At 39.7% G+C, this 19,003-nt stretch overlaps 1 long non-coding RNA gene and 1 pseudogene across 1 annotated transcript in view; one reads left to right on the forward strand and one right to left on the reverse strand.

The window, feature by feature from the left end:
* Window positions 1-8,536, forward strand: part of LOC115898654 — a 31,377-nt gene extending 22,841 nt beyond the window's left edge. Inside the window, exon 5 of the long non-coding RNA XR_004058315.1 lies at window positions 2,950-8,536. This is a non-coding gene — a long non-coding RNA (uncharacterized LOC115898654). The remainder of the gene's footprint in view (window positions 1-2,949) is intronic.
* Window positions 8,537-14,023: 5,487 nt separating this feature from the next.
* Window positions 14,024-15,875, reverse strand: LOC104666089 (annotated as a pseudogene).
* Between the last annotated feature and the right edge of the window lie 3,128 nt (window positions 15,876-19,003).

Consider the following 19,003-nt stretch of genomic DNA (forward strand, 5'->3'; position numbering starts at 1 on the left):
CATCTTTGTATTCGCAGTGCCTAATCCGGTGCACATTGTAGGCCTCATTAAATGTTTGTTGAATGAAAAAATGAATCATCAACAGACATTAATTGGGCGCCTGCTCTGTGATCTCCATGGGCTCAGCTTGTCCCCGCCAGTTGCCAACAACGTCCAAGCTCTCTTCAGAATGCTTACTCCTGAAGCTTATTCCTGTCTTCTAATTCTTTTGTTGAGGACTTTTCTGTGTAGTGCAATGATAGCAAATACACTTCATCTCAAGTACCATCTCTAATTGATTGATAATGCCTGCCCTGATTGTTTTATAAAAAGATTCTGAAACCAGGTCTTATCTCAGTGTGAAAGACATTTATAACTATTTAGTGAAGTCTGCTGAGGGTGGGAGAAGGGGGGATAGCAGCACAAGTGCCTCATATGTCATATTTGCTATTCTGTTTTCTATGAAATACTTCATTTCTATGCCTGCATTTTAGTCTTAGCTACTTGCTGATGTTACATAGCTGCTGCTGCTACTGTAATTGCTGCTAGTTGCTCCCTGGGTTGGACCAGAGTGCTCATTGTCTGAACAGAAACCTCATCCTCACAGTCTGAGGTTTGCTCCTGTGGCTGATATTTAAAGTTTTCCCCTTTCAACCTTACCCCAGCTATCCCCTTACCTGCACTGACAGGTAAGCCTCCACTCTTCTGTTCACCTCTCACCAGGTTCATATTTTCTTTATCTTATTTATTGTACTTAATCATTATTTTGTGAGAAGCTTTTCTGGTTATAGATGTAACAACCAGAGTACAAGTTAAAACCACTTATCCAGGGCCTTACAGTGAATCATTTAACATGAGAAAAAAATTGAGTGTGTTTGCAGATCATGGGGCAGAAGGAATTGAGAAGGGCGTCACTGTAGATGTGAGAAAGAGAGAGATGATAATGGATGGAAGATGATCTTGAAAGATGATGCAGGTGAAGCTGGAAGGGTGAAATCTATGGCTCTAGAACACGTGCAGGTGGAGGGTTAGCCTTAGGTAAGTGGAACTACCTTTTTGCTGGAGCACAGAGATAGGGATAGGAGTAAGGAAGAGGACTTGGCAAGGGTGGTGAAGATTTGTAATTGTAGAGGTGGGTGATGGGGAGGAAGCTGACCAGGAACAGGAATATGGCGACAAAACCTGCTGGAACAGAAAGACTAAATATGAACCAGAGTCTTTAAGGAATATTCAGGCCAAAACACTGGAGTGAGACCATTAACAGGAGAGCTTATGGTATATCAAAGTAAGAAACGAGTTTGAAACTGGGTGAGAAGCTCAGGAAAATATGAAGTGGTTTTGGGGCATTGTCACTTAAATACACTTAAGCAGTATTTGGTTGCCTTGATTGATTGAGGGGTGGACAGCTAGCAAGAGAGGAGTTACACAGAAATGGATTTAAGAATCCAAACTAAGGCCAGGCATGGTGGCCCACGCCTGTAATCCCAGCACTTTGGAAGGCCAAGGTGGGCAGATAACCTGAGGTCAGGAGTTCGAGACCAGCCTGACCAACATGGTGAAACCCTGTCTCTACTAAAAATGCAAAAATTAGCTAGGCGTGGTGGCACATGCCTGTAATCCCAGCTACTCGAGAGGCTGAGACAGGAGAATCGCTTGAACCCGGGAGGCGGAGGTTGCAGTGAGCCAAGATCCCATCCACTGTACTCCAGCCTGGGTAACAGAGCAAGACTTTGTTTCAAAAAAAAAAAAAAAAAAAAAAAATCCAACCTGGACATGGAAGGAAGTAAGAACAGGAGTGGCCTCAGTCTGGGCCAAAAAGAGGCTTTAATGTGAACAAGGTGAATACTGAGTAATTGGAAAACTGGAGTGATAGGACCTGTAATCAGAGTATACTTTGGAGTGTTAGATTTCAAAACGGGAGTAGTGAAGATACCTGTGAAGCTAGGATGTCAGATGATAATTTACATGACTGTTATTGTAACCCAGGATTACAGTAGAAGCTAGGCTTAGAATGAACACTGGACCAGGTACAAAAGTCTTCAGTGACTGTGAGGAATGACTTGGAGGTTGGCACATGATAACTGTGTAAATACTAGAGAAGAAAGGCTGTAGTGGGATAGTAGATGAGCCTTAGAAGAGTGGTGGGATCCAGGTGATTCCTTCTTTTATTGAGTATTTGCTGTATGACTGATACCTCGCTATATACTATCTATTCACCTCTTTTGGGTCTGTCACGCTTCAGGAGTGCGAGAATGAGCAACAATTCCTGGTGAGAACAGCTAGGGGAGCTGTTAGCCCTTAGCACTGCTGGACTCTTGTGGCCGTCTCCTAACTCTTTCAAAGGGCTGCAGGCTAGTCAGCTTGAAGTAGCATAAAAAGATTTATTTAGGATCTAAATTTTTCCTTGATCTTGACCTAAGTTAGTTACATGTTACAAGCATTTGTTGGCCATGTTCCATAATGTACTTTGGCTTCAGAGCCTCTGAGTTGAAAAGTGAGCTAGTGCTGCTCTTAAAAAGCAACAACAACAACAACAAAAAGCCAGTCATAGTACACACATTGATTAACCAGAGCAAGACACAGTCCTATAATTCAGCTTTTTAGGATAAAGGGTAGACAAAAGAAAGTTCACATCAATAGGTAAGTAACAACTACTTCCTAAAAGCCATTGTGGGGTCAGAATACATCCAGTTTAGTGGACCATATTGTAGAATTTCCCTGTGCTATTATGGAAGACGGCTGACAATTGAGGCAGAGAGATGGCCTTAAGGACTTGGAAGGTAAAGCTTAGGAGAAGAAAGTCTATAAAACCTCTGACATGGCATGCAGACATTTTTCTTTTGAGTACATTTTACTGGGGAGAGGATTCGTGTCTTTTATATTCTCCAAATGACTCAATATTCCAAAAGAAGTTTAAGAACCACTGTGTTAAAGTGATCAGGCCCTTAGACAACCCATCCCCTCTTGTAGGGGCTGCTTTATATTTATTACTCAGGAGGAGCTGGTAGAAGACTTCATGTGAGGGAGAAGAAAAGGAAAGAAGTAGCAGGGGACGACTACAACCTCTCTTCATCTCAGCTTCACAAAGCATCATTCAACAAAGGGATCACTATTAAGATCCTCTCCAGACCACAGGTTGCTATTTTCAAATGCATGCTTAGATTTCTCTTTTCTCTTGTCGCATTTCAGAAGTTATTATACTCACGGATATGTATATATGAACAGTTACTTCCCATACAGCTCCCCATGTTTACGGAAAAAAAATTCTTGAAACATGATAGAGTACTTGCTCTGTTAGGCCTTCAGTAATGTTGTGGACCCCCCACTGCTGGAATATAGGCCACCAGAGATGGGTTTGGATTTCAGCAATAAATGACCCAGCTTCATAGAAGGAGAGTAGTCAGCTGATTTGAAAGTAACCTCAATCCTTGTGCTTATATTTGTTTACTTTTTCCTTAAGCCTTATAAGTAAGTCATATCACTGATGAGATCAAACAAATGCCATAACTTTCTCCTTCCACTGGCACTTTTCTTTCCCACATATATGCCTTTGGGAGTCACCCTCTTTCATTTGCACTTTCTTCCCATCACTTAAGACCCAGAGAGGCATGAATGCTAAGATTGAGGTTGAATTTGTCATAGTTATGGCTGGAGTTGAAAAATACTCAAATTGATTACTCTGATGCCCATACCTTACCTGATCTCATGTCAGCCATTGGAGATGTAGCCAAGGCCAGCAACTCTGCGAACTCCAGCCCCAGGATTTGTGCCTGATATCTCAACTGGTCATTAAATACCAGTAGGAGGGCTTTCCCATCCCAGGTCCCCCTTTTGATTTGGTCATCAGACATGTCCTTGTTTTAGGATATACAGATATGAACAGAAACAGTATCAGGAGGCCTGGTTAGTTTTTGTCTCTCTTGAGGATGGGCAGGATAGTGTATAGGGAAAGTGGAAATTCTTGTGCATTTCAAATACCTTCCTTTTTTGCAGGGGGGAGATGGAGTCTTTCTCTGTCGCCCAAGCTGGAGTGCAGTTGTGCCATCTTGGCATCTTGGCTCACTGCAACCTCTGCCTCCTGAGTTAAAGCGATTCTACTGCCTCACCTTTTGAATAGCTGGGACTACAAGCACGTGCCACCACACCAAGCTAATTTTTGTATTTTTAGTAGAGACGGGGTTTCACCATGTTGGCCAGGCTGGTCTTGAACTTCTGACCTCAAGTGATCTGCCTGCCTCGGCCTCTCAAAGTGCTGGGATTACAGGCGTTAGCCACCATGCCTGAATCAAATACATTCCTAATGAATCCTCAGGAGACCTTTGCTCACACCTTCTGTCACCTTATCCTGGCTCTTGCCTCATTTTTCTTTTCTGGAGTCATCCTAGGGAATTTCTTGCTCTCACTGACCTTCCTCCATTTCTTTCCCCACTTTGATGAGTTTCAATAGGTCTTTTTTGCTTTCTGTCATCCTAAGACATTTGTCTCCAACAAGTCCCCATCTGGAAGTTTTATTGTGAATGAGTGAATGAAACCTTAGAGAGTGTTGCGAGTTACATTCATGTTGCCCTTGGATATAAAAAGAGAGGCAGATGCATTTGCTTTTGGGGTCTTAGTCGTGAATTCTTTGCCTAGGCCAATGTCCAGAAAAGTTTTTCATGGTTATACTGTAGAAATGTTATAGTTTCAGGTCTGAGATTTAAGTCATTATTCTATCTTGAGTTGATTTTTGTGTAAGGTAAGAGAGATGGATTCAGTTTCATTCTTCTACATGTGGGCTATCTACTTTTCCCAGCACCATTTATTAAGTAGGATGTCGTTTCCCCAGTTTATATTTTTGTGTGCTTTGTTAACGATCAGTTGGTTGTAAGTAGTTGGCTGTATTTCTGGGTTCTCTATTCTGTTCCATTGGTCTATGTGTCTACTTTTATACCAGTACCATGGGTACACTAAAATCTCAGACTTCACCACTATACAATTCATCCTTGCAACCAAAAACCACTTGTACCCCAAAAATTACTGAAATAAGTATTTTTAAAGATTTTAAAAATAGAGAGGAAAGAGAAGGAGGCTATGAAATTCCACAATGGAGTTACAAATGCTTGACATAATTTAGTGGAGATTGGACTTAGAAGCTTACATGAATGAGGCAAACCTGAGATCTCTGATGTTTGTAAATGAAGTTAGGAGTGAATTTACTGCCCTTAGGAATGGAGGGAGGGAAGGAAGGAGAAAATGAGAGATGCCATAAATCTGTTACTTCAGTGGATTTGAAGTAATCCTTTGAAGCAGGCAATGAGACTTACTTCATAAATCCATACCTTTTTAATGTGGATTAGAGAGAAGGTGTTGCACTGTAATACCTCTGTTGCTACTGTGAGAGTCATTGCCAGCCACTATTCTCATGTCAAGCTGCCCTTGTGGCGGTTTCTCTTGACCCAATTTAGAAACAACCCAAAACAAGATTTGTAACTTAGAGGAATTCTTTGATTCTGTGACAAGGGATCTGTGACTCCCCTTAAAGGGATCAAGTACACAGGAGATAGTACAAGTAGTACTAAATAGCCAGCTTAAAAAATTGGATAGGTGAGATGAGACAGGGACAGTGGACAGAATGGCTCCAGGCATCCCCAGACACCACATCTGGCATCAGGAAATAGTACAATGGAAAGTCTATCCTTGGACCTACTATTTGTCATTCCCCAGGGCATGATGGAATATCTAGAGTTGCTTTGGAGAAGGGTTGCAAAATATTATTTCATAGAAGAGATTTAGAAGAGGGGAAACTCCCAGTTACATTAGGTGGGCATTATAGCTTTTCAAAACATTGGTTCCCTATATGGGTCATGGAGATTGATCCCAGTATCAGCCTATGGCTTACTAGGCCAGTTTAACTGAAAGATTTAATGTGCTTGGAGGGATGCTGCCACTTGCACTCTCATTTTGGCAGATGTTTATCACCAGTGAGTGCAGTACCTAAAGGAGCAAGAGGACAATAAGCACCCAGTGGACAACAGTGTGGCATTTTGAGTGAAGACAGCAACTGAAAAGATCATGGGCTTGGCTAGATTGGGCTGGGCTTATTTTTTGAAAGTAAAAAAAAAATGTTTTCCTTCATGATAAAAGTAACAGGTGATCATTGTTAAAAAATAAAGTGCAAAGTATGCATTAAAAACTAAATAATATGTATAATTTTATAAGCCAGAAAACAATAATTTGTAATATTCAGGTGTATGTCCTTTCAGTCTTTTAAAAAATTATGTATATAACACAGTTTTATAACAAAATTGACATCATATTGTATATACCATTTTATTATCTAATTTTTTCATTTGAAAATTCACAAGCATATTTCCATGTTATCATTCTTTGAAAAATACAATATTAAGTGCTACAGAGTATCTTATGGATTTAACAAAGTTTATTTAGATGATATCATGTTATTGGACATTTTGATTATTATCAAGTTTGCTTATAAAATTTAAATGTAATGAAGAACATCATTGTACATTAACCTTTATGCACATCTGTAATTATTTATTTAGAATAAGGTTCCAGAATTAAAATTATTTGGTTTGGATGATGAGAGCATTTAGTAGAGCATCTGACAGGTGGTGCTGAGTTTTCCTCAATACAGTTGTGCAAATTACATTCCCACCAGTAGTGTATAAATGTGAATATCCCTCCATACATTCATCAAAACATGGCCTTTCTATTTTTGTAAATCTCTGCTAATTTAATAGGTAAAAATATACCTTTATTTCTTTAAAATTTTTATTTATAATTTACACACAGTAAAATTCATTCTTTTTAGTGTATGGTTCTATGGGTTTTGACAAATGCACAGTCATGTATCTTCTACACTAGTACCATACACAGAAGTTCTGTCACTTTAATAATTTCTCTTGGTGGCTCTTTTTGTATTCAACCCTTTGCCCCATACTCAGTCTCTGGAAACGATCAATTTGTTCTTCATCTCTATGGTTTTGCCTTTTCCAGAAGGTCATATAAGTGGAATCATGCAATATGTAGCCCTTTTGGTCTGGCTTCTTTCACTTAGTAAAATGCAGTCAAGATTCTCCCATGTTTTGTGGATACTTATTTCATTCCTTTTTATCACTGAGTAGTACTTCATTGTGTGGATGTACCACAGTTTTATTATCCATTCACTAACTGATGAACTTGTAAGATGTTTCTAGTTTTGGTGAATATGAATAAATTTGCTATAAACTTTCAGGTATAAGTTTTGTATGACATAAATGCTCATTTTTATAGGGTAAATGCTTTGGAGTGGGAATGAGTGCCAGACTGTTTTCTAAAGTTTCCCTAGCATTTTACATTCCAATTACAAATATGTGAGAGTTCCAGTAGCTTTGTATCTTTACCAGTATTTAGTAATTTTGTATTATACATATATATGTGTATATATATATTCATTTAAATTTTAATCGTTGTTAGAATTTGTAATTCCCTAATGATACATGGTATTATCTTTTATTTGTTTATAATTGACACATAATTGTTTATGGGATACAATGTGATGTTTCAGTACATGTGTACATTGTATAATGATCAAATCAGGATATCACCTCAAACCTTATGATGATCTTATAGTTAAAGATGGTATGTTCTTGCAAAGTGTCTGTTCAGATCTTTTGCTCCTCTTTTTATTGGATTGTTCCTTTTCTTACTGTTTTTATATTTTTTTAAATATATTGATACAAGTCCTTTGTCAGATACATTATTTGGAAATAGATTTTCCTAGTCTGTGACTTGTCTTTTCATTCTTTGAACGCTGCCTTTTTTAGAGCAAAAATTTTAATTTTGATACGATTCACTTTATCAATTTTTTTACTTTTGATGTGCAATGTAAGAACACTTGTCTAACCCAGTGTCATGAAGATTATATCATATTTTCATCCAGAAATTTTATAGTTTTAAGTTTTACATTTCTATCTATTATCCTTTTTGAATAAAGGTTTGTATAAAGTTTAGCTATGGGTCAAGGTTCAATTTTTAAAATATGGTTATCTAATTGTTCTAGTACCATTTGTTGAAAAGAGTTTCTTTTTTATTGCATTGCTTTTGCACTTTTGTCAAAAAATCAATTGATTATATTTGTTTGGGTCTAAATCTGGGCTGCCTATTCTGTTCCATTGTTATCCATTCACAAATACTACACTTTCCTAATTACTTTATAGGAAGTCTTAAAATTAGATAGTGTGTACAACTTCATCCATCTCAAAAATCGTGTTGATTACTACTTTGCTTTTCCATAAATTTCAGAATTGTTGCTTTCTATCAAAAATTCTGCTAGTATATCTATTGAGATTGAATTAGATCTATAGATGAATTTGAAGAAAATTTACATCCTCACAATATTTTGTCTTTAGGCCACAAACATGATATAGCTGTATATTTATTTTGGTCTTGATTTTTTTCTACTTTCAGCATATAGATCCTGGATATATTTTATATTTATACCAAATATTTTATACATTTTCTACTGTTGTAAATGGTAGTGGTTTTTAAATTTTCATTCATTACTAGTATATAGAAATAAAATCATTTTTAAAAAATGTAATGGCATTTATTGTTTTTCAATTTAATAAACCACATCTGGACAACACAGTGATTGAAAATGGTGACAATTGGGACAATGTAAATGTAAAGGTAAAGGTAACAATTTTTACCTTGATAATATAAAGGTAAAAATGTAGTAGACGGTGTATGGGGACAAAAGAGGAAGTGAGTAGGAAGGGCAGAGTGGGAATATTAATAGCTTCATCTTTTATAGAGAGAACACACTGATGTGAACAGCAAATAGGTGTATATGCATCTGAAAGTCACTTTTGGTATGTTGATCTTGTGTCCTGCAACTTTGCTAAACTCATTAATTATAGGAACTTTTATGCATATTTCTTGGCATTTTCTATATACAGTGGTGTCTGTATAGTTTACTATTTACATGTGAATACTGATAGTTTAATTTCTTCCTTTCCAATCTGCTTGCCTTTTATGTCTTCTTGAAATACTGCATTGGCTAAGACTTGCAGTAAGAAGTTAAAGGGGAGTGTTTGGAGCACACATTGCCAAGTCTCTGATGTTAGTGTGGCTAGGGGGAAGCGTTCAGTATTTCATTAAGTATGATGTTAGCTATAGGTTTTTTGTAGATATTCTTTATCTGTTTAAGAAAATTTCCTACGATTACTAGATTGCTCAGAATTGTTTTAAGATCATGAGTTGATAATTCAATTTTGTTAAATACTTTTTCTGTATCCATTAAAATAATCATGTGTTTTTCTTAGTCTGTCATTATAGCCCATTGTATTGCTTGATTTTCTTTATTAAGGTATATTCATTCCCATAGAAAATTCATGTTTTTTTGTTGTTGTTGTTTGTTTTTTGTGGGGGGGTGGGGGAGGAAGTAGTACCACCTTATTCAGTGTTGTAGGAAATTTCAGGTTACTTCTTAAAAACAAAACCTGGGCAGCCTGGTCAACATGGTGAAACCCCATCTTCACAAAAAATTATGACAACTAGCCAGGTGTGGTGGTGCATGCCTGTAATCCCAGCTACTTGGGAGGCTGAGGCAGGAGAATCACTTGAACTGGGGTGGCGGAGGTAGCAGTGAGCCAAGATCGCACCACTGCACTCTCATCTGGGCGATAGAGTGAGACTCTGTCTCAAAAACAACAACAACCAAAAAAAACCTGTGAGGTTGTAGGTTCTTTCCCCTTTTTCCTTTCCTTTTTTTTTTTTTTTTTTTTTTTTTTTCCTTTTTCTCACTCTGTCACCCAAGCTGGATGGGAGTGGAGTGCAGTGGTGTGATCATGGCCCACTGCAACCTTAACTTCCTTGGCTCAAGTGATCCTCCTGAGTAGTTGGGACTATAGGCACGCACTACCTTCCTTGCCTGGCTAATTTTTTACTTTTTGTAGAGACGGCGTTTTGCCATGTTGCCCAAGCTGGTCTCAAACTCCTGGGCGCAAGAGATCCACCCACCTAGGCCTCCCGAAGTGTTGGGTCTACGGGCGCAAGCCACTGCACTGCGCCCAGGTTACTTCTTAAAACCTGGCCAGGTGCGGTGGCTCGCACCCATAATCCCAGCACTTTGGGAGGCTGAGGCAGAAGGATTGCTTGAGCTCGGGAGTTCAAGACCAGCCTGGCTAACATAGCGAGGCTCCAGCTATTGGGGTGACTGAGGTGGGTAGATTGTTTGAGCCTGGGAGATTGAGGCTGTATTGAGCCATGATTGCACCACTGCACTCCAGCCTGGATGACAGAGGCAGACCCTGTCTCCAAAAAGAAAAAATGAAGAAAACACACACAAATAAAAACAAAAGAAATAAAAAATTCCCAGAATAACAAAGCAGGAAATAATAATTCTATAATCCAAAAAACACTGGGTGATCCTTCAGTTGGAGGTAGGAAGAGTCAGTTAAGTAGCTCACACAGTAGATATGGAAAAACCAGAGTTGAGGTTGGTTGGTGTGGCTTTTAGGAGTTAAGTTCTCCACCTAAGGGAATTGGATAATTAATTGTTCTTGAGGGATAATTAGTCATTCTAGAAAAAAGAAAAAAAATTGATTGGGAGAAGGAACCTAGGGAGGGCGGATGGTGCATCACTTAATATTAAATTGCCTCCCTACACTATGTGGCTGAGGGTCATGGACTTTCCTCCCTCTCTGCCCCTTTGAACTCCCACTGTTAGCAAAGCTGGAAAGCACACACTTGTATCTCATTCTTACAGGCCTGTGTACCACCTCTCAGGGTCCATAGCTGTTCAGTATGGCAAAGGGCAGACTTGTTTTCTCTTCCACTTTGCTGCTTTGATGAGGTTAACACACTGGAATGAAAGAGGAGGGCAGGACATCTGCCAAAGTGCAAGGAAGGAATAAGAGTATATGAAACAACTGGGAAAAGGATTGACACTTCAGAAAGTTGACCTCGAACTGTTCACTGGTATTTAATCTGATGCTTCCTTCAAGTCCTGAATACTCTTTCTGGAAGCAGAGAGACCAGGCCAAGAGTTGTTCTGGCTCCTCCAGACCACCCCTCCCCCTCTCCCCCAGGGCCCATCAGGTGAGTGCCTGCAGAAGCTAGAGGCAAGTCCCAGCTCTTGTATAGCTGATGTATGCCCTGAGACATACTCCATTTGTAGGATTCTCCTGTGCTCCAATTCACCAAATTCTGCTGATGGTTCAGAGCAGGGTAAAGCTTCTCCTAGATAATCGCTCCCCCAAAATTGAGTCCTCGGGGACAGTTATTCATTGAATAACCTCCAGGTTATCTACTTTGGGAAATGCAGGAATGCTATAAACTGAAATTTTTTCCAGCAGTCGCAGAAGCCAGACACCCTGAAGTCAATTGTTCTTCATTCTCCAGAGTTCCCAAGTGGCATTTCAGAGCACAGGAATTCACTCTTCCACCCAGATGTTCCTCTTACACTGAGTCACACACCCCAGGTTCTAGTAGCAGATATCTCCAAGCCAACCACCCTAATGAAAAATGTAGGTTTCCACACCAGTTTTCCACACCAGCTCTCCAACCATTAAGAGTACACATGAGGCCGGGCGCGGTGGCTCAAGCCTGTAATCCCAGCACTTTGGGAGGCCGAGACGGGCGGATCATGAGGTCAGGAGATCGAGACCATCCTGGCTAATACGGTGAAACCCCGTCTCTACTAAAAAATACAAAAAACTAGCCGGGCGACGAGGCTGGCGCCTGTAGTCCCAGCTACTCGGGAGGCTGAGACAGGAGAATGGCGTAAACCCGGGAGGCGGAGCTTGCAGTGAGGTGAGAGCCGGCCACTGCACTCCAGCCTGGGCGGCAGAGCAAGACTCCGTCTCAAAAAAAAAAAAAAGAGTACACATGACCCCCATGGCGCACTTGGGTTATCACAATAAAAGTACATTTATATAAAGTAAAAAACATAATGTGGAGCAAATATATACATATGTACATTGTTAGAGTTCAAGTGAATATACAGTTTTCAAGTGTGTAAATAAATTCAGTAGCACTACAAAAATGCAAGTCATCTGAGAAGTTTACAGTGGTCCCCAAAACTGTAGGAGAGAATAAAGTAAAATAGCTATAGGTAATTAAAAGCTAATTAGATAAATCAAGTTACAGTTTCGTCCTCCAGATTAAAGTGCTCCAATATAATCCATACCACAGCAAACAAAATCCTGAAGAATTCTGCCAATCATCTTGCCTCTTAACCGCAATATAACAAGAACATACATAAAAGAGATTACTGATTTAGTAAATGCTATCATCTCATAACCCATTCACACCACTGGCCTGTGATATTCTTCCCCTGGGAGAGATGTCAAGATTTAATGAGATTCTATCATAACCTGTAGAAAAAATGAGCAACACGGAAACATTCCAATTCCAATCTTAGGTGAGTTCCAATGAAATTACCTGAAGAACTGAACTAGTGCTTTTAGTTAAGGGGGAAAGTGCCCTAGTTTTTAAAAAATATGTCTATAAATCTAGTTTTAAAAACATAGCAATTGGCTGCGTGTGGTGGCTCATGCCTATAATCTCAGCATTTTGAGAGGCTGAGGTGAGAGGACTGCTTGAACCCAGGAGTTCAAGACCAGCCTGAGCAAAATAGAGAGACCCCCATCTCTACAAAAATAAATTTTAAAAACTGGGCATGGTGGCATATACCTGTGGTTCCAGGTACCTGGAGGGCTGAGGTAGGAGGATCGCCTGAGCCCGGCAGGCCAAAGCTACAGTGAGCTGTGATCGTGCCACTGCACTCCAGCCTGGACGAGGAGAGCAAGATTCTCTCTCAAAAATAAATACATAAAATACAGCAGTCCAAAAATGTGTCATCTTCTTTCTCTTCACAATTTTATAACAAGGGGGTAAATGCCTATGAGTCTATTCATTATGGAAAATCAAAAAGAAACAACCATTTGAGACTGAGGCATTTTGGTTTTCTACTGGCTTTAGATTCTATTAACTGCATTAAGCCCCTCACTACAACTTCCCCAGTATCCTAGAAACAATTTGGGTTTCCTTTTAGGGAGGAACAGGAAGTATTCAAAGGACAGACATGGACACAGGCCCTTCAGGGTCAAAGTCTGTGGTTTCTTGTGTCTCAAGACTCAATGTCTTGAGAAGTTGGTGGACCCTGTCCTCCATCCAGGAAGTGCTGCCAAAGAAACCAGGGGATCTAGCAAAGACTCAGGAGAAAATGGCCAAAGGAATTCTGACATTCCATACCTGAGTGAACTGTTTTCATGAGTGCTTTCATCACCCAATCCCCTATCAAGGCGCTGAACAGGTGGCCAGCAGGAAACCTGCTGTCGCAAGAGGAGGGCTTTGACCAACTTCCCCTAGTTGAGTAAAAAGTGATTCTCTTAATTTCTGTATTCTATTTTTCATATCTTCAGTAGAAGGGCCCTGTGGATCTAAATAGAGCACATTTTAAGGCTAGAGAGTAGTAGAAGTTGATGTTTAGACAAGGCAGCTTGTTCAAAACCTGAAAGGCACACCCAGAGGCTTTCTCTAAACATTCTGGCTCCCATAAAAAAAAAGTAAAAACAGGAACCAAGTCTGAGAAGCTGGGTACATTTACATGGTATCAAAAATTTAGCATCTGCAGCCAAAAGCCACACCTGTGCTACTCATGAGAAAGTACATGTATGTAACAGCAGCAATTGTGTGGTCCTTTTCTTATTTAAAGCTTTCTCAGGTAAGCTTTAATAGCTGGAGGATATTTATTGAAAAAATCTCAACATGAAAGAAAACCCCAGTGTTGAAACACATTAATACCTCCTGTGCCATCTGAATCTCTGGCTCAGGATCAGAACTTACGATCACGTCTCTGGTGGCCATAAAATATTTACAATCTAGTTAAAGGCACAGTGACATTTAAAAATAAAGTCTTGGGGACCCATAGTAAAAGATTCACTGTAATTATTAACCTGGCTTCAATTGGTAAAATTGACTCTTGCCAGATAACATGCGAGGGAGATGATGATTCGGAACCTGCTAGCTGGTTATGAGGCATAGCGAGTCCTTAACCTCAAGAACAGGTGGAAACAAACTCACGGAAACATGCCCATGTTTTATTCTGGTGATTTACATCTTTTCTGCTTTTTTTGCTAACGTGAGCCCGGATGTGGAGCATGGGGGTTTCTTCCATGACTGATTGGCAGATTGTCAGTGTAGTCTTCCAGCTTAGGATCCTGGAAATCCTTGCTTATTATTGTTTTCTTCTGTTTGAGGAGCAGCTGGATCAGCTCATTCTGGGTTAGCTGTGCATACGCAAAAGCAGAATCCAAGGGGTTGTTTTTCTTCATCATGGTCTTGTTGATCAAGTTCTCCCTGATGATGGTGGCAGTTCCCAAGCTAGAGATAGCGATCTTGGTGGCCATTGTGTTCATTGACTTCAGGATGAAGTCAAGGTTTGACAGCTCTGGTTTTTGGAGCCATCGCAGAATTGGTGATTCTGTTCAGACTTGGATTCTTGGTCAGCTTTCAGTTCTGTGATCTGTGCATCTTCAAAGGGGTTCAGAGAGTTACCCCTTCTGGAGACAATAGCTGCAGTATCTTTCTCCAGTCTTCTCGTAAGGTCTTCAACAGGCCCTGAATCATCCTACCCGGCTTGACCTCCGTAAGCATGCCTTCCTTCTTCCCCAGGATGGTAAGAGGGTTTTCACCTTCACTGTTCTTAGCCATATCCTTCTTCCCCATCACCCAAGAAAGCAAAAAGACTGTTGTTATTCTGCTTCTTGCCCTCTTTGGTTTCTTTTGCAGCTTCCAAGTTTGCTGGAGCCGTGTTTTCTCTAATGTCCCCACAGAACAGTGGTCAGTAGGATGGTAGAGACATGGACTTCAGAGAGTTCTTGGTGGAAGACTCAAAGAGCCACCTGTCATGAGACATCCCACTTCCTTCCCCAGGTTACTTTCAAGACTGAGCAGCCAGGTTTTTGGTAGATAAGAACAAATGCTTCTTCCTGAAGCCCTGGGGCTTCAGGTAGGAAGAAGGACTGCTATATTTGTTCTCACCCTTGGCTTCTGACTGCTCCAATTAAACATGGTTCCCATTGATACAGACATTAGAGTGGGAAAGGACTTCATTGGTAGACCGAAGACCCCCAAGAAAGGAAAGTCTTTCCATTTTGGGAAGGGTGATGTTGATTTCGTTTAGCTGCTTAAGATATGTACCTGCTATTGTCTTGTGAGACATGACATCTGAAGCTGAAGAGGAGTCCCTCTCATTGTTGTCATTGTCGCACCGGGACTGAAAGTCTCCCAGTTGAAGCAGCACTTTAGCTTTGAAGCCGTCAGGGCAATCATGGATCAGGAAAACAGTGTTTTCTGCAAATTAGACTTGGAAAACAAGGTCTTGATCCTTCTTGTCTTTGGACGAAGACTAATCATCACTTTCAACTGAAGGTGTAGTGCTGGAGACTATGGTGGAGGCAGCATATGATGCTGTATTATTCCCCTTGATCTTGTCTTTAAGTTTTCCAGATGCATTCCAAGGCTTGTCTTTGATGAAAAGGCAAAACATGCTGGCAGTCATGTTGTTTCTCATAAACTGGATGTCAACCTCAATTTCTCCTCTTTATCCTTCTCTCCTGGTTTGGATTTCAAGATATACCACTGCATCTTCCTGCTCCCCTAGTCTGGGTGCAACTTCTGCAGGTACACTTCGGCGAAGCCCAAGTACAGTAGCAGCAGCAGCTCAAAGGTGGCCTCCTCCTCTGACACTGAGGTGGCATACTTCTACTTACCCACCTGAATCAACGAGTACATGTTGCTTGTACCTTCAAGCCCTTGACTTTTGGCCCCTGGCCCTATGCCCGCAACACTGTCACCTGCACGTGGATTGGAAACCACATAGCCCCTGGACCTGCTAAGGCCATTAAGGACAGGATGATGATGCCTCAGCTGATTGACGTGAGAAGATTGCCACGACCCATGGCCTCTACAGCTGTCCTACCAACAGAAAATTCATAATGTTGTGCAGGCATTACCACTACCTAGTTCCAGAACATTGCTATCGCCCCCCAAATAAATCCTGCATTCTTTAAGCAGTCACCCCTACTTTCCCCCATCCCTGTCAACCACCGATATGTGTTCTCTCTATGGATTCCCCTGTTCTGGATAATTCATGTAAATGGAATAATACAATAGATGCCTTTTATCATGGGTTTCTTTCACTTAGGATGTTTTGTAGGGTAATTCTTACAGCATGTATCAGGACTTCATTTTTTTTTTTTTTTTTTTTTTTTTTTTTTTTTTGAGATGCAGTTCCATTCTTGTTGCCCAGGCTGGAGTGCAGTGGTGCAGTCTCGGCTCACTGCAACCTCTGCCTCCTGGGTTCAAGCGATTCTTCTGCCTTGGCTTCCCAAGTAGCCAGGATTACAGGTGCCCGGCACCATGTCCGGCTAATTTTTTTGTATTTTTATTAGAGACAGAGTTTCACCATGTTGGCCAGGCTGGTCTCAAACTCCTGACCTCAGGTGATCCACCCGCCTCAGCCTCCCAAAGTGCTGGGATTACAGGTGTGAGCCACCACGCCCAGCCTTCATTCATTTTCATGGAGAAAAATATTTCATTTATACCATATTTTGTTTATCCATTTATCTATTGGTTGTTTCTACTTATTTTAGCTATTATGAATAATATTGCTGTGAATATTTGTGTACAAGGTTTTAGTGGACACAAGTTTTTATTTTTCTTTAGTATATATCCAGGAATGGAATTGCTGGGTCATATTGTAATTCTGTTCAACTTTTTGAGGAACTTCCCAACTGTTCTCCATCGTGGCTGTGCCATTGTATATTCCTACTAGCAATGTATGAAGTTACAAATTTCTCCACATCCTGAGAACCCTTTATTATTTTCTGTTTTTCTTTTTGATTATAGCCATCCTAGTAGGTGTAAAGTGGTATCTCATTGTGATTTTATTTTGCATTTCCCTAAATGATTAGTGATGTTGAGCATCTTTTCATGTGCTTCTTGGCCATTAGTATATCTTCTTTAAAGAAATGTCTATTCAAGTCTTTGGCAGTTTCTAAATGAGTTATTGTCTTTTTGTTGTTAGGTTGTAAGAGTTATAATCTGGATAACAGATCCTTATTAGATATGTAATTTGCACATATTTTCTACCATTTTGTGGGTTGTCTTTTGTCTTTTTACTTTATTTTTTATTGCTTGTGTTTTGGTATCATTATTGAGAATTCATTGTTAAATTAAAGATCATGAAGAGTTACTCTTATTTTTTCTTCTATAATTTTTAGTTTTAGCTCTTGTGTTCAGGTCTGTAATCAGTTGAAGTTAATTTTCAATATGGTGTGTGCTAGGAGTTCAGCTTCATTGTTTTGCATGTGTCTATGCAATTGACTCAAAGTGATTTGGTGAAAAATATTATTTTCTGATGGTATAAGGTCCCAACACCCTTGTAGAAATTCAATTGAAGATATATGTATGAGTTTATTTCTGCAGTCTTAATTCTATTCTATTGGTCTAAATGTTTATCTTTATGCCAGTATCAGATTGTTTTGATTATTTTAGTTTTGTAATAAAATAGACAAACATTTGGCAGATACATCAAGACAAAAGAAAAGTATATAGAAATAATATTATGGGCCGGGCGCGGTGGCTCAAGCCTGTAATCCCAGCACTTTGGGAGGCCGAGACGGGCGGATCACGAGGTCAGGAGATCGAGACCATCCTGGGTAACACGGTGAAACCCCGTCTCTACTAAAAAATACAAAAAAAACAGCCGGGCGAGGTGGCGGGCGCCTGTAGTCCCAGCTACTCGGGAGGCTGAGGCAGGAGAATGGCGTGAACCCGGGAGGCGGAGCTTGCAGTGAGCTGAGATCTGGCCACTGCACTCCAGCCCGGGCAACAGAGCGAGACTCCGTCTCAAAAAAAAAAAAAAAAAAAGAAAGAAATAATATTATGAAAGAAAAGGGGGAACATATTGAAAAACACCATAAAGATTAAAAAGATTAAGGGACAGTGTTAACAATTTATGCCAATAGGGTTTGAAAGTTTAGAGGAAATAGACAAATTCCTAGCAAAATATAAATTATCAAAACCTACTCAAGAAAATATAGAAATCTTATATAGTCACAAGATATTAAAGTATTAAATTCTTCCTAGAGACCCAAATATATGCTTTCTACCAGTAACTCACTGTAAATAAAAAGGGATAATATATTGTGCAAACGCTAGTCAAAAAAAGTTGTTATGATAATATTAATATAAACAAAAGTGGACTTCAGAAGAAGGAATATTATCAGAGAGAAAGAGGGCACTGCTTGGCGAATTGCCCTCTGATAAAGACAACAATACCGGAAGTAAAAATTGACAGAACTGCAAGGGGAAATTGACAAATCCACAATTATATTTGGGATTTCAATGCTTTACTCTTAATAATTAATACAAAATTAGCTAAAAATTAATTTTAGCTAAATAAATTAGCTAAAAAGTTAATAAGGATAGATCTGAACAACACTAGAATAAACTTGTCCTAATGGACACTTATAGAACACTATAACCAAAAGTGATAGAATTCACAGTTTTTGCAAGTACACATGGAATGTTCACCAAAATAAACCATATCCTGATTTATAAAATAAACTAACAAACTGGCTTCTCTCATTTAGCAATATGAATTTAAATTTCTCCCATGTCTCTTCATGGCTTTATACCTCATTTCCTTTTATTGCTGAATAATGTTTCATTTTATGCATGGGCCATAAAATGTTTGTCTGTGCACCTATTGAGGGACATCTTGGTTGCTTCCACGTTTTGGCCAATATTAATAAAGCTGTTATAAACATTCATTTGCAGGTTTTTGTGTTATCATGAATTTCCACTCATTTGGTTAAATACCTAGGAATATAATTGCCAGATAGCATAGCAATTCTATGTTTAGGTTTGTAGGGAACTGCAAACTGTCTTCCAAAGTGACCGTATCATTTTGCATTTCCACGAACAGTGAATGGGAGTTCCTTATGCTTCACAACCTCTACAGCATTTG

This window comes from Rhinopithecus roxellana, chromosome 7 (genome assembly GCF_007565055.1).
Source record: "Rhinopithecus roxellana isolate Shanxi Qingling chromosome 7, ASM756505v1, whole genome shotgun sequence".
Lineage (NCBI taxonomy): Eukaryota > Metazoa > Chordata > Mammalia > Primates > Cercopithecidae > Rhinopithecus > Rhinopithecus roxellana.